The 13606-nt window shown below is 72.5% G+C and overlaps 1 pseudogene; it reads right to left on the reverse strand.

Annotated features, from left to right (window-relative positions):
* Positions 1–9602: 9602 nt before the first annotated feature.
* On the reverse strand, positions 9603–10505 carry LOC122126708 (annotated as a pseudogene).
* Between the last annotated feature and the right edge of the window lie 3101 nt (positions 10506–13606).

The raw sequence follows: 13606 nt of genomic DNA on the forward strand, positions 1-13606 counted from the left end.
TCAGGCCTGGCCACGGGGTGGGGGCCATGCGGGGGGACGATGCTGGGGCTCAGGCCTGGCCACGGGGGGGGCCATGCGGGGGGGGGGGGATGATGCTGGGGCTCAGGCCTGGCCACGGGGGGGCCACGCGGGGGGGGCGGTGCTGGGGCTCAGGCCTGGCCACGGGGTAGGGGCCACGCGAGGGGGGCGGTTCTGGGGCTCAGGCCTGGCCACGGGGGGGCCACGCGAGGGGGGCGGTTCTGGGGCTCAGGCCTGGCCACGGGGGGGCCACGCGAGGGGGACGATGCTGGGGCTCAGGCCTGGCCACGGGGGGGGGGGAGCCACGCGGGGGGGGCGGTGCTGGGGCTCAGGCCTGGCCACGGGGTAGGGGCCACGCGGGGGGGCGGTGCTGGGGCTCAGGCCTGGCCACGGGGGTAGGGGCCACGCAAGGGGGGCGGTGCTGGGGCTCAGGCCTGGCCACGGGGTAGGGACCACACGGGGGGGGCGGTGCTGGGGCTCAGGCCTGGCCACGGGGTAGGGGCCACGCAAGGGGGGCGGTGCTGGGGCTCAGGCCTGGCCACGGGGTAGGGGCCACGCGATGGGGACGATGCTGGGGCTCAGGCCTGGCCACGGGGGGGAGCCACGCGAGGGGGGTGGTGCTGGGGTTCAGGCTTGGCCACGGGGGGGAGCCACGCGAGGGGGGTGGTGCTGGGGCTCCGGCCTGGCCACGGGGGGGGAGCCACGCGAGGGGGGCGGTGCTGGGGCTCAGGCCTGGCCACGGAGCCACTTGGGCTCTGCAGCTTGGGGCTCTAGCCTCTGCCCCATGGCGTGAGGCCACGGGACCCTGCATCCTCCAGGCCCGGGACCCTCCAGGGGCTTTGCAGTGGGGGGCCTCAGCCTGGGCCCCTCTGTCTCCTGCCTGAGCCCCAGAACCCCCCCCCACAGCACATGGGGGTCAGGTGACAGCCCCAGGTGATATCAGAGGTGGGCGGGGGGGAGCGGTGGTGTCCGGATGGAGCAGGGACGGCAGCCAGCCGGAGGGGCAGTGGGGCCGGGCAGGCGGCGTCCTGAAGGCCCAGGGTCTCCTCAGTGACAGTGGGACCTCCCCCCCCCCCCATGACAGGCTCCTCCACACTCCTGCTCCAGTGCCCGAGCCCCAGGCTGTCCGCCCAGCTGCCCAGCCCCAGGCTCCAGGCCTCACTGGCGCGCCTGGCCCCCAAGCCCTGGTGTCTGGGAACACGGCTTCACCAGTTGACTTTGAGTCTTTTTTTGGGGGGGGGGTCCGGTCGTGGGGCCTGAACTCTGGGCCTGGGCACTGTCCCTCAGCTCTTCAGCTCAAGGCTAGCGCTCTACCACTTGAGCCACAGCGCCACTTCTGGCTTTTTTCTTTTTGCTTATGTGGTGCTGAGGAATCAAACCCAGGGCCTCAGGCATGCAAGGCAAGCCCTCTACCACTGAGCCACCTTCCCAGCACCGACTTTGAGTCTTCTTAGGCCTTCATTTTTCAGCCCAGAGCATCTGCAGGGCTCAGGGGCACAGGACTCAGGGCTCAGGGCTCAGGGCTCAGGGCACAGTGCTCAGGGCACAGGGCACAGGGCTCAGGGCTCAGTGCTCAGGGCTCAGTACTCAGGGGCTCAGGGCTCAGTGCTCAGGGCTCAGTGCTCAGGGCTCAGGGGCTCAGGGCTCAGTGCTCAGGGCTCAGGGCTCAGGGCTCAGGGCTCAGGGGCTCAGGGCTCAGGGCTCAGGGCTCAGGGGCTCAGGGCTCAGGGCTCAGGGCTCAGTACTCAGGGGCTCAGGGCTCAGGGCTCAGGGCTCAGGGGCTCAGGGCTCAGGGGCTCAGGGGCTCAGGGCGCAGGGCTCAGGGCTCAGGGCTCAGGGACTCAGGGCGCAGGGCTCAGGGCTCAGGGGCTCAGGGCTCAGGGCACAGGGCTCAGGGGCTCAGGGCTCAGGGCTCAGGGCTCAGGGCGCAGGGCTCAGGGCTCAGGGGCTCAGGGCTCAGGGCTCAGGGGCTCAGGGCGCAGGGCTCAGGGGCTCAGGGCTCAGTGCTCAGGGCTCAGGGCTCAGGGCTCAGGGGCTCAGGGCTCAGTGCTCAGGGCTCAGGGCTCAGGGACTCAGGGCGCAGGGCTCAGGGGCTCAGGGCTCAGGGGCTCAGGGGCTCAAGGGCTCAGGGCGCAGGGCTCAGGGGCTCAGGGCTCAGGGCGCAGGGCTCAGGGGCTCAGGGCTCAGGGGCTCAGGGCTCAGGGCACAGGGCTCAGGGGCTCAAGGGCTCAGGGCGCAGGGCTCAGGGGCTCAGGGCTCAGGGCGCAGGGCTCAGGGGCTCAGGGCTCAGTGCTCAGGGCTCAGGGCTCAGGGACTCAGGGCGCAGGGCTCAGGGCTCAGGGGCTCAGGGCTCAGTGCTCAGGGCTCAGGGGCTCAAGGGCTCAGGGCGCAGGGCTCAGGGCTCAGGGCTCAAGGGCTCAGGGGCTCAGGGCTCAGGGCTCAGGGCTCAGGGCTCAAGGGCTCAGGGCGCAGGGCTCAGGGCTCAGGGCTCAGGGCTCAGGGGCTCAGGGCGCAGGGCGCAGGGCGCAGGGCTCAGGGGCTCAGGGCTCAGTGCTCAGGGCTCAGGGCTCAGGGGCTCAGGGCTCAGGGGCTCAGGGCTCAGGGCTCAGGGCTCAGGGGCTCAGGGCTCAGGGGCTCAAGGGCTCAGGGCGCAGGGCTCAGGGGCTCAGGGCTCAGGGGCTCAGGGCTCAGTGCTCAGGGCTCAGGGCGCAGGGCTCAGGGGCTCAGGGCTCAGGGCGCAGGGCTCAGGGGCTCAGGGCTCAGTGCTCAGGGCTCAGGGCTCAGGGACTCAGGGCGCAGGGCTCAGGGGCTCAGGGCTCAGTGCTCAGGGCTCAGGGGCTCAAGGGCTCAGGGCTCAGGGCTCAGGGCTCAAGGGCTCAGGGCTCAGGGCTCAGGGCTCAGGGCTCAAGGGCTCAGGGCGCAGGGCTCAGGGGCTCAGGGCTCAGGGCTCAGGGCTCAGGGCTCAGGGGCTCAGGGCACAGGGTGCAGGGCTCAGGGCTCAGGGCTCAGGGCTCCGGGCTCAGTGCTCAGGGCTCAGGGCTCAGGGGCTCAGGGCTCAGGGCGCAGGGCTCGGGCCTGGCGTGGTCTGGGGCCAGGCGTGGGTGGTACAGCCTGGCCGGAGCCTGTGCAGGGCCTGTGTCCCCATGTCACTTCGCTCCTTCCTGAAGAAGGCCCTTGTCATCCTCCTGCGAGCCTTCCATGCTCCAGAATGAGTGCTCCCCATGCCTGGCGCCCAAATCGGACCTGCGCCCCGGGTCCATCCCTTGAGAACACGGGCGCACAGATTGAAAGCCGATGTAGCCACAGGACACCACTGCTGTTGGAACTGCTAATGCATCTCACGCCGGCTGCCATTTTCATCAGGAGCTCATGCGCCCACCTGTGAGTGGACAGAGGCTCGGAGCAGCCCAGCAACCCAGGGGGAGGCTGGGCGGGTCCTCCGCGCCTTGTAGGGACGAACCACCACTCCACAGCATCCCCCCAGGCAGTGTCTTCTTGAGCAACACCAAGTAAATCATTTTGATCCACAAGAGCGAGCAGAACTCCAAGTAACAGCAACATAAAGAGAGTCGCACTACCAGTTAAAAGCTCAAAGATAAGTAGGAAAGTCTGGAAGGTGATGTGTGTTCGGGTGACGGAGGAGCCCGGGGGCAGGGGACAGCGTTCCCCGTGCGAGGGAGAGAGTCAAACCGCATGACAGTCCTGGCTGAACAAGACAGGCAGGGCTGCGACGCGGCTCGGCGTCGGATGCCTGCCCAGCACGGGCAGCGTCCTGGTGCTGCGGGAAAGACGGCAGAGCCTGTTGGAAGCATTGCCACCTCTCACACAAAACCAAACACCAGGAAACCAAGAGCTGAAGAAAGATCTTCAAGCTGAAGGCAGCTGACCGCGACGGTGATTTGATCGCACACGCACAGAGCTATGAGCACCAGTGGGGAGATAACACAAATGCACATTCCCCTTACCAGCTAGCAAAAAAGCAATTGCACAGAACAATATGTAAAAAGCTATGATTAGCTCTGCAAGATATGGCAAAAACAGCTGAAGACATGTGGGCTGGAGCAAACCCGCATCGGAACAGGAAAACGCCTCCAGGTGGAGCCCGGCCGCACAGGAACAAATAAAGCGCTACAAGTGGTAAACAAGAAAGCTAAGGGGGCTGGAAGGTGGCTCAGTGGTAGAGCGCTTGCCTTGCATGCATGAAGCCCTGGTTTCGATTCCTCAGCACCACATAAACAGACAAAGTCAGAAGTGGTGCTGTGGCCCAAGTTGGTAGAGCACTAGCCTTGAGCTGAAGAGCTCAGGGACAGCGCCCAGGGCCTGAGTTCAAAAAAAAAAATCCATATTAGTTTTCTTTTCTTCTTTGTTTAGAATACATTAAATGGACAGATGCCAGTGGCTCATACATGTAATCCGAAGCTGAGGTGTTCAAAGTAGGGTAGGAATATCTGTGAGACTCCTATCCTCAACTACCATCAAAAAGCTGGAAGTGGTGGTATGCTCAAAGTTGATAGGATGCTAGCCTTAAGCAAAAAAGCTCAGGTCCTGAGTTCAAGCCCCAAAACTCAAACATGCACGTGCACACACACACACACACACACACACACTTAAAAGACACAAATAGCTATAATAACACATTCTTAGACATAATAGGCAATTATCTTTGATAAATTTTATATATAATCTAAAACAATGAAAGAGGGAAAAGAAATAGGTTATATAATCGTAGTACATTGGGTTGATGACAATCTAAAGTAACTCTCCTAAGCTGTCACACACACACACACTCACACACACACACATACACACACACGACCTAAAACAACCCCTAAGAAATAACTGAAAACACATGGTGAAGAAAATCGCTAAGACCATTAAAACGTTCTGCAAGAAAATATCACTTTGTGTAAAAGAAAGTAATAAAGGATGAATAAAATACCATAGGCCATATTTAAAAAAAAGAGTTAACACCACATAAAAATGTAATTACTCCTCAGAGCTCATAAAGAAATTCATGGCTCTAACTGCCTATGTTAATGACAGGACAATCTCAGCTTAATAACCTCAACTCCTAATTAAGACACTAAACACACAGCCAAGCAACCCCCCAGGAGTCAGGGATGGTAACAATCCAAGAGAAGGGAAGGAAATGGGGACAGAAGAACTAAAGGGAAAGTCCTCTCCACCATACTCAGCGCAGACCAGTTCAACTGGTGCCTCCTGCTGAGAGACGAGAGAGCAGAAGCAACCCTGGCCTTCCTGTGGACAGAGACAAAGGGCGCCAGCCCGCCCTGCCCGGGCCCCTGCCCGGGCACCGCCCCGCCCCGCCCCGCCCCGCCCCTGCCCGGGCACCGCCCCGCCCCGCCCCGCCCCGCCCCTGCCCGGGCACCGCCCCGCCCCGCCCCGCCCTGCCCCGACCCTGCCCAGGCACCGCCCCCGCCCCTGCCCGGGCACCGCCCCTGCCCGGGCACCGCCCCGCCCCTGCCCGGGCACCGCCCCTGCCCGGGCACCGCCCCGCCCCTGCCCGGGCACCGCCTCGCCCTGCCCCGCCCCTGCCCGGGCCCCGCCCCGCCCTGCCCCGCCCCTGCCCGGGCACCGCCCCGCCCCTGCCCGGGCCCCGCCCCTGCCCGGGCCCCGCCCCGCCCTGCCCTGCCCCACCCCGCCCCTGCCCTGCCCCGCCCCTGCCCGGGCACCGCCCCGCCCTGCCCTGCCCCGCCCCTGCCCGGGCACCGCCCTGCCCCGCCCTGCCCGGGCCCCGCCCCGCCCTGCCCGGGCCCCGCCCCGCCCCGCCCTGCCCAGGCACCGCCCTGCCCTGCCCGGGCACCGCCCCTGCCCGGGCCCCGCCCCTGCCCGGGCCCCGCCCCGCCCCGCCCTGCCCGGGCACCGCCCTGCCCTGCCCTGCCCGGGCCCCGCCCCGCCCCTGCCCGGGCCCCGCCCCGCCCCTGCCCGGGCACCGCCCCGCCCCTGCCCGGACCCCGCCCCCGCCCTGCCCCGCCCCTGCCCGGGCCCTGCCCCTGCCCTGCCCGCCCCTGCCCGGGCCCCGCCCCGCCCTGCCCGCCCCTGCCCGGGCACCGCCCCGCCCCGCCCCGCCCCTGCCCGGGCACCGCCCCCGCCCCTGCCCGGGCACCGCTCCGCCCTGCCCCGCCCCTGCCCGGGCCCCGCCCCGCCCTGCCCCGCCTCGCCCCGCCCCTGCCCGGGCACCGCCCCGCCCCGCCCCTGCCCGGGCCCCGCCCCGCCCCTGCCCGGGCCCCGCCCCGCCCCGCCCCGCCCCTGCCCGGGCCCCGCCCCACCCTGCCCGCCCCTGCCCGGGCACCGCCCCGCCCTGCCCCGCCCCTGCCCGGGCCCCCGCCCCGCCCCTGCCCGGGCACCGCCCCCGCCCTGCTCCGCCCCTGCCCGGGCACCGCCCCCGCCCCTGCCCGGGCCCCGCCCCGCCCTGCCCCGCCCCTGCCCCTGCCCGGGCACCAGCCTGCCCTGCCCCGCCCCTGCCCGGGCACCGCCCCGCCCTGCCCCGCCCCTGCCCGGGCACCGCCCCGCCCTGCCCCGCCCCTGCCCGGGCATCGCCCCGTCCTGCCCCGCCCCTGCCCGGGCACCGCCCCGCCCCTGCCCGGACCCGGCCCCTGCCCGGGCACCGCCCCGCCCTGCCCCGCCCCTACCCGGGCACCGCCCCGCCCCTGCCCGGGGCCCCGCCCCGCCCTGCCCCGCCCCTGCCCGGGCACCGCCCCGCCCCTGCCCGGGTACCCGCCCCGCCCCTGCCCGGGCCCCGCCCCGCCCTGCCCCGCCCCTGCCCGGGCACCGCCCCGCCCCTGCCCGGGCACCGCCCCGCCCCTGCCCGGGTACCGCCCCGCCCTGCCCAGGAGAAGCCTCTCCCCCTCCTGAGGGAGCTGCAGCTCGGAAGCTTAGAGGCTGTCCAGGGTTTGCTCAGCGTCTAAGCAGCGGCAGAGCCAGGACGGAGCCGTGGCCTCTTCCAAGCTGGGGGGGGCATGTCTCCGTGAGCCTGCCCAGTGCACGTCCCCCCCCAGTGCCGCGGGAGCTGCGTAGGGTTCAAGCATCTTGCCATGGTCTTAGGGGAAGCCTGGGCTCTGCACTTCTGTTAGGTGTTGGACATCTGTCTATTGAAGTTTAAAATACATGTTGCTATAATGAACTTAAAAGAAATCTTGTATCAATCATTCTGCAGAGAAAGCTCCGGGCCCCTGTAGCTTTACTGGTGAATCCTAGAAAACACTGGAGGAGAAACTGTAACTGCTACTAACTTTCCCACACAGTCAAAGCACAGGAGGCTTTCCAACTCATCCAAAGAGGCCAGGACCTCCCAGGACTAGACCCACACCTCGTGAAAACCACAGGGCCTCCCCACGCCTCCAAAACCACAGGGCCTCCCCACGCCTCCAACGACCCATTAGCAACTCCCAGCCAGCGGGCTGCAAGGGCAGCTGGGAGGGAGGAGCCCCAGCCCGGATCTGCCCTTGGATCTGTCCTACGTAGCAGAGAGCGGCACCCAGGCAGCTCCGGTCACGGCTGCCGGGAAGCACAGCCACCGGAGGGAACATGGTCCTCCAAGGTCCCTGCCCTGGTGACCCATCTCATCCAGCCAGATCCCACCCTCTAAAGTTTCCAGAACCTCCCAAAAACACTGCCAGCTGGAACTACGCGCTCAGTGCCTGAGCCTGCGCAAACATTCACATTGAACCATGACAGCATCAACACCCCTTCCCTAAGGCTGACTATTCATCCACAGGTGCTGGCTGGCTGGCTGGCTGGCTAGCTAGTAGAAACTAGAAAGGTCCAGAGGCAATTCTGTGAGCCCCTGGGCCTGTGCTTATTTGCACAACCCAAATAATAAATGCTTTCAGATGGGCAAAAAGCCAAGGAAAACCTTCTGCTTCAACGTTAGATACAGTCTCTGTACCTAATTTTTCCATTTCAGGTAGAGGGCGGGGGGGGGGGGGGGGGGGGGCAGAGTGCAGGTGCAGCCCGACTCCCCTCTTCTATACAAGTAATAGCTCAGGGCCACGGCTGGTGGAGGAAAGAGCGGCTGAGCTGATTGGACCGGGCAGAGTGTGGGTCTGGAAACCCTGCGTTGTGGAGAATTCGTGGAGAATGGCCAGTAGGCCATGCTGAGGGCCTGGGACGGCAGCCCGGCAGCCCGGGTCCCTCCAGAGGCTGCGCCGCCTGCGGGCTCTGTGCTTCCAACGGAGCCGGCGATGAACGCCGCTCTGGGCCTCCAGCCATCCTGGAAAAGGGTACTGAAGGACCACTGCCCCCTTGAAAACCCCACCTCCAGCATTCATTCCGAGGAGCTGGCGTGCAGTCTTCAGTGCAGAGACAGGGGGGATGCCGTGGATAGATGACAGGTGGATGAAGAGGAAATCTCATTTCTGTGTGGACTGGGAGTGCGTGGAAAACGGGAAAGTGGGAGCAGCAAGCTCCCCTCCCTCACCCCCTCTTAGCCGTCCCCCCGCACCCCGCAGCTCTGGGGAGAGACGGAACCGGAGGTCCTGGGGGGCAAACGGGCGTCTGGGGCTGCTCCAAGTGCCCTGCGCTTTGAGTGAGGGGGGGGGCGGCGGGGGGCGGCGCGGCGCGGGGGGCGGCGCGGGGCGGCGGGGGGCGGCGGGGGCGGGCCGGCGCGGGGCGGCGGGGGGCGGCGGGGGCGGCGGGGGGGCGGCGGGGGGGCGGCGGGGGGCGGCGGCGCGGGGCGGCGCGGGGCGGCGGGGGGGCGGCGGGGGCGGCGGGGGCGGCGCGAGGGCGGCCTGAGGGCGGCGGGGGGGCGGCTGGGGGCGGCGGGGCGGCGGGGGGAGCGGCGGGGGCGGGGGGGGCGGCGGGGGGCGGCGGGGCGGCGGGGCGGCGGGGGCGGGCGGGGGGCGGCGGGGGGGCGGCGCGAGGGGCGGCGGGGGCGGCGGGGGCGGGCGGGGGGCGGCGCGGGGGCGGCGCGGGGGCGGCGGGGGGGGCGGCGCGGGGCGGCGGGGGGAGCGGTGCGGGGGCGGCGCGGGGCGGCGGGGGGGCGGTGCGGGGGCGGCGCGGGGCGGCGGGGGGGGCGGCGCGGGGCGGCGCGGGGACGGCGGGGGCCGGCGCGGGGGCGGCGCGGGGGCGGCGCGGGGGGCGGTGCGGGGCGGCGGGGGGGGGGGGCGGCGCGGGGCGGCGCGGGGCGGTGCGGGGGGCGGCGGGGGGCGGCGCGGGGGGCGGCGGGGGGGCGGTGCGGGGGCGGCGGGGGGGCGGTGGCGGGGGCGGCGGGGGGGCGGCGCGGGGCGGGCGCGGGGCGGTGCGGGGGCGGCGGGGGGGGCGGCGCGGGGCGGCGCGGGGCGGTGCGGGGGCGGCGGGGGGGCGGCGCGGGGGCGGCGGGGGGGCGGTGCGGGGGCGGCGGGGGGGGGCGGTGCGGGGGCGGGCGGGGGGGGCGGCGCGGGGCGGCGCGGGGCGGTGCGGGGGCGGCGGGGGGGCGGTGCGGGGGGCGGCGGGGGGGCGGTGCGGGGGCGGCGCGGGGCGGCGCGGGGACGGCGGGGGCCGGCGCGGGGGGCGGGCGCGGGGGGCGGCGCGGGGGGGGGGCGGTGCGGGGCGGCGGGGGGGCGGCGCGGGGCGGCGCGGGGCGGTGCTGGGGGCGGCGGGGGGGGCGGCGCGGGGGCGGCGGGGGCGGCGCGGGGGGCGGCGGGGGCGGCGCGGGGGCGGCGGGGGGGGGCGGCGCGGGGGCGGCGGGGGGGGCGGCGCGGGGCGGCGGGGGGGGGGGGCGGCGCGGGGCGGCGGGGGGCGGCGCGGGCGGCGCGGGGCGGCGGGGGGGGGCGGCGGGGGGGGCGGCGGGGCGGGGGCGGCGGGGGCGGCGGGGGGGGGCGGCGGGGGCGGGCGGGGGCGGCGGGGGGGCGGCGCGGGGCGGCGGGGGGGGCGGCGCGGGGCGGCGGGGGGGGCGGCGCGGGGCGGCGGGGGGCGGCGGGGGCGGCGCGGGGGGCGGCGGGGGGCGGCGGGGCGGCGGGGGCGGCGGGGGCGGCGGGGGGGCGGCGGGGGGGCGGCGGGGGGCGGCGGTGGGCGGCCGGGGGCGGCGCGGGGGCGGCGGGGGGCGGCGCGGGGGCGGCGGGGGGCGGCGGGGGCGGCGGGGGGCGGCGCGGGGGCGGCGGGGGGCGGCGCGGGGGCGGCGGGGGGGCGGCGGGGGGCGGCGGGGGGCGGCGGGGGCGGCGGGGGGCGGCGGGGGCGGCGCGGGGCGGCGGGGGGGGCGGCGGGGGCGGCGGGGGGGGCGGCGCGGGGGCGGCGGGGGGGGGGGCGGCGCGGGGCGGCGGGGGGGGCGGCGCGGGGGCGGCGGGGGGGGCGGCGGGGGCGGCGCGGGGCGGCGGGGGGGGGCGGCGGGGGCGGCGGGGGCGGCGCGGGGCGGCGGGGGGCGGCGGGGGGGCGGCGGGGGGCGGCGGGGGGGGCGGCGCGGGGGCGGCGCGGGGCGGCGGGGGGGGGCGGGGGCGGCGCGGGGCGGCGGGGGGCGGCGGGGGGGCGGCGGGGGGCGGCGGGGGGGGCGGCGCGGGGGCGGCGCGGGGCGGCGGGCCGCGCTGAGCTTCCCCCTCCCGGTGGGAGGCAGATGCGACGCTCGTCCTCCCTTCTCTTCCGCGAACACCTTGACTGGCCGAGCAAACCGCTCACAGACCTCAGACTTCCTGCGGGGAACCGCTCCGCGGCCGGTCCAGCGGACACGGAAGTGCGCTCCGCGTCCCCGCATGAAAGCCGGAGCCCCACGCGGAGCGCACGCTCCCGGTGACGGGGAGGGAGTGTGGGGGGACCCCCCGCCCCGGAAAGCCCGGGGGGGAGAGGACGCTTCCAGAACAGAGAAGGGCCCGTGGCTCAGTGGGGCGGCCTCGCAGCGGCGGTCAGATCGGTCAGATCGTAGCCAGAACGTCTCGCCATCTCGGCTTTCCCCTTGCACCTCCCTCGCCCTACGCCGCCATCTCGGGGTAGCCCGGCTGGAATGCGGGAGGCCGGGGCTGGAATACGGGGAGGCCGGGGCTGGAATGCGGGGAGGCCGGGGTTGGAATGCGGGGAGGCCAGGGCTGGAATGCGGGGAGGCCAGGGCTGGAATGTGCGGAGGCCGGGGCTGGAATGCGGGGAGGCCGGGGCTGGAATGCGGGGAGGCCGGGGCTGGAATGCGGGGAGGCCGGGGCTGGAATGCGGGGAGGCCGGGGCTGGAATGCGGGAGGCCAGGGCTGGGGCGGGGAGGCCACGGCTGGGGCGGGGAGGCCAGGGCTGGAATGCGGGAGGCCAGGGCTGGAATGCGGGGAGGCCGGGGCTGGAATGCGGGGAGGCCGGGGCTGGAATGCGGGGAGGCCGGGGCTGGAATGCGGGGAGGCCGGGGCTGGAATGTGGGGAGGCCAGGGCTGGAATGCGGGGAGGCCACGGCTGGGGCGGGGAGGCCAGGGCTGGAATGCGGGAGGCCAGGGCTGGAATGCGGGGAGGCCGGGGCTGGAATGCGGGGAGGCCGGGGCTGGAATGCGGGGAGGCCGGGGCTGGAATGCGGGGAGGCCGGGGCTGGAATGCGGGAGGCCAGGGCTGGGGCGGGGAGGCCACGGCTGGGGCGGGGAGGCCAGGGCTGGAATGCGGGAGGCCAGGGCTGGAATGCGGGGAGGCCGGGGCTGGAATGCGGGGAGGCCGGGGCTGGAATGCGGGGAGGCCGGGGCTGGAATGCGGGGAGGCCGGGGCTGGAATGCGGGAGGCCGGGGCTGGAATACGGGGAGGCCGGGGCTGGAATGCGGGGAGGCCGGGGTTGGAATGCGGGGAGGCCAGGGCTGGAATGCGGGGAGGCCAGGGCTGGAATGTGCGGAGGCCGGGGCTGGAATGCGGGGAGGCCGGGGCTGGAATGCGGGGAGGCCGGGGCTGGAATGCGGGGAGGCCGGGGCTGGAATGCGGGGAGGCCGGGGCTGGAATGCGGGAGGCCAGGGCTGGGGCGGGGAGGCCACGGCTGGGGCGGGGAGGCCAGGGCTGGAATGCGGGAGGCCAGGGCTGGAATGCGGGGAGGCCGGGGCTGGAATGCGGGGAGGCCGGGGCTGGAATGCGGGGAGGCCGGGGCTGGAATGTGGGGAGGCCAGGGCTGGAATGCGGGGAGGCCACGGCTGGGGCGGGGAGGCCAGGGCTGGAATGCGGGAGGCCAGGGCTGGAATGCGGGGAGGCCGGGGCTGGAATGCGGGGAGGCCGGGGCTGGAATGCGGGGAGGCCGGGGCTGGAATGCGGGGAGGCCGGGGCTGGAATGCGGGAGGCCAGGGCTGGGGCGGGGAGGCCAGGGCTGGAATGCGGGGAGGCCAGGGCTGGGGCGGGGAGGCCAGGGCTGGGGCGGGGAGGCCAGGGTGGGGCCCCGGGGACTCTCCCCAGGAGAGGAGCGCGAGCCTCCCGGGGCCAGCGCCGGCGTGGCCGCGGACTTCTCCTCACTGCAGCGGCTCCCCTCGGCGGGGAAAGCGTGGCAGCTGCAGACCCGTGGGGACCAGCGAGGCCGCGTGCACGCCCTCCGCCCCTCCTCCACAGCGGCGAGGGCCTGGGGCAGCCCCTCCCCTCACACCGCACGGGGGCGCGGGGGACGGTCCCCCGGACCCTGAGAATGCTGGATGGGCCTGGGGCCCGACGCCCCGGCGCTGAGATCCAAGGACGAGAACACGCGGCTGCGGGATCAGGGAGACCAAGGGCAGGCTTACCACGCAGAACAGAGGAAAAGGAAAGGAAGACGTCCAAAGCGCTATCTCCAAGGATGTGAGGGCCCACCCCGGAGCGCCAGGGACGCCGCGCTTTCTGTATCCGCGCAGGCGCCGTGTGTGTGCAGTCGCACGCAGCTCCGTCCGGGGGTTCGTGGCCGCAGTGAAGGGCGTGAGTGCGGGCAGAGGTGGAGACGCAGGGCCCTGCGCGGCGCCTCGGCCCAGGGGCCGCAGAGCTGCGGGTTCGGGGCTACCCGCTCTCCCGGCGGCGTCTGGGACCGGAAGCTTCCCCAGCCCCTGCCAAGGGCAAGGCTGTGGCCCTTGGAAGAGGTGGACTGGGGGAGGATGGAAGTGCGGTCTGAGGACCAGAAATCTAAGCAGCTCCGTGCACAGAACAAAGACCAAACAAGCCGCTCGCCACACCGGGACGCGCGCCCACCGCACGGCAGCCTCCGCGGGCTCCGCGGCGCGCCGCTCTCGTGTTTTACACCCATCCCTAGGAAACGTGGCACCACACGCAGTGGCAGGAACCCAGCCTGGGGGGGATGGCCAGTCCCACGGGGGTCCCTCCCCCATGGTTCTGCAGCAGGGCGGAGGTTATAGAGACAGAGGGCTCAAAGGGGCAGCTGCTGCGGCCCCAGGGCGGCCACGCCCCACCCAGCCTTCCCACGGGAGTGACCCAGAGCTGCTCACAACTGAGTCGGGGGGAGTGGGGACACCTGCACGTGTGTGTGGTTCTGTGTGCGCACCTGCATGTGTGCGTATCTGCACGTGTGCACGATTCTGTGTGCATGCCTGCATGTGATTCCATGTGTGCGTGTACATGCATGTGTGATTCCATGTGTGCATGTACATGCATGTGTGTGATTCTGTGTGTGCACGTACATGCATGTGTGTGATTCCATGTGTACGTGTCCATGCATGTGTGTGATTCCATGTGTGCGTGTACA

The sequence above is a fragment of the Dipodomys spectabilis genome, unplaced genomic scaffold, assembly GCF_019054845.1.
Source record: "Dipodomys spectabilis isolate Male_0828 unplaced genomic scaffold, ASM1905484v1 ptg000288l, whole genome shotgun sequence".
Lineage (NCBI taxonomy): Eukaryota > Metazoa > Chordata > Mammalia > Rodentia > Heteromyidae > Dipodomys > Dipodomys spectabilis.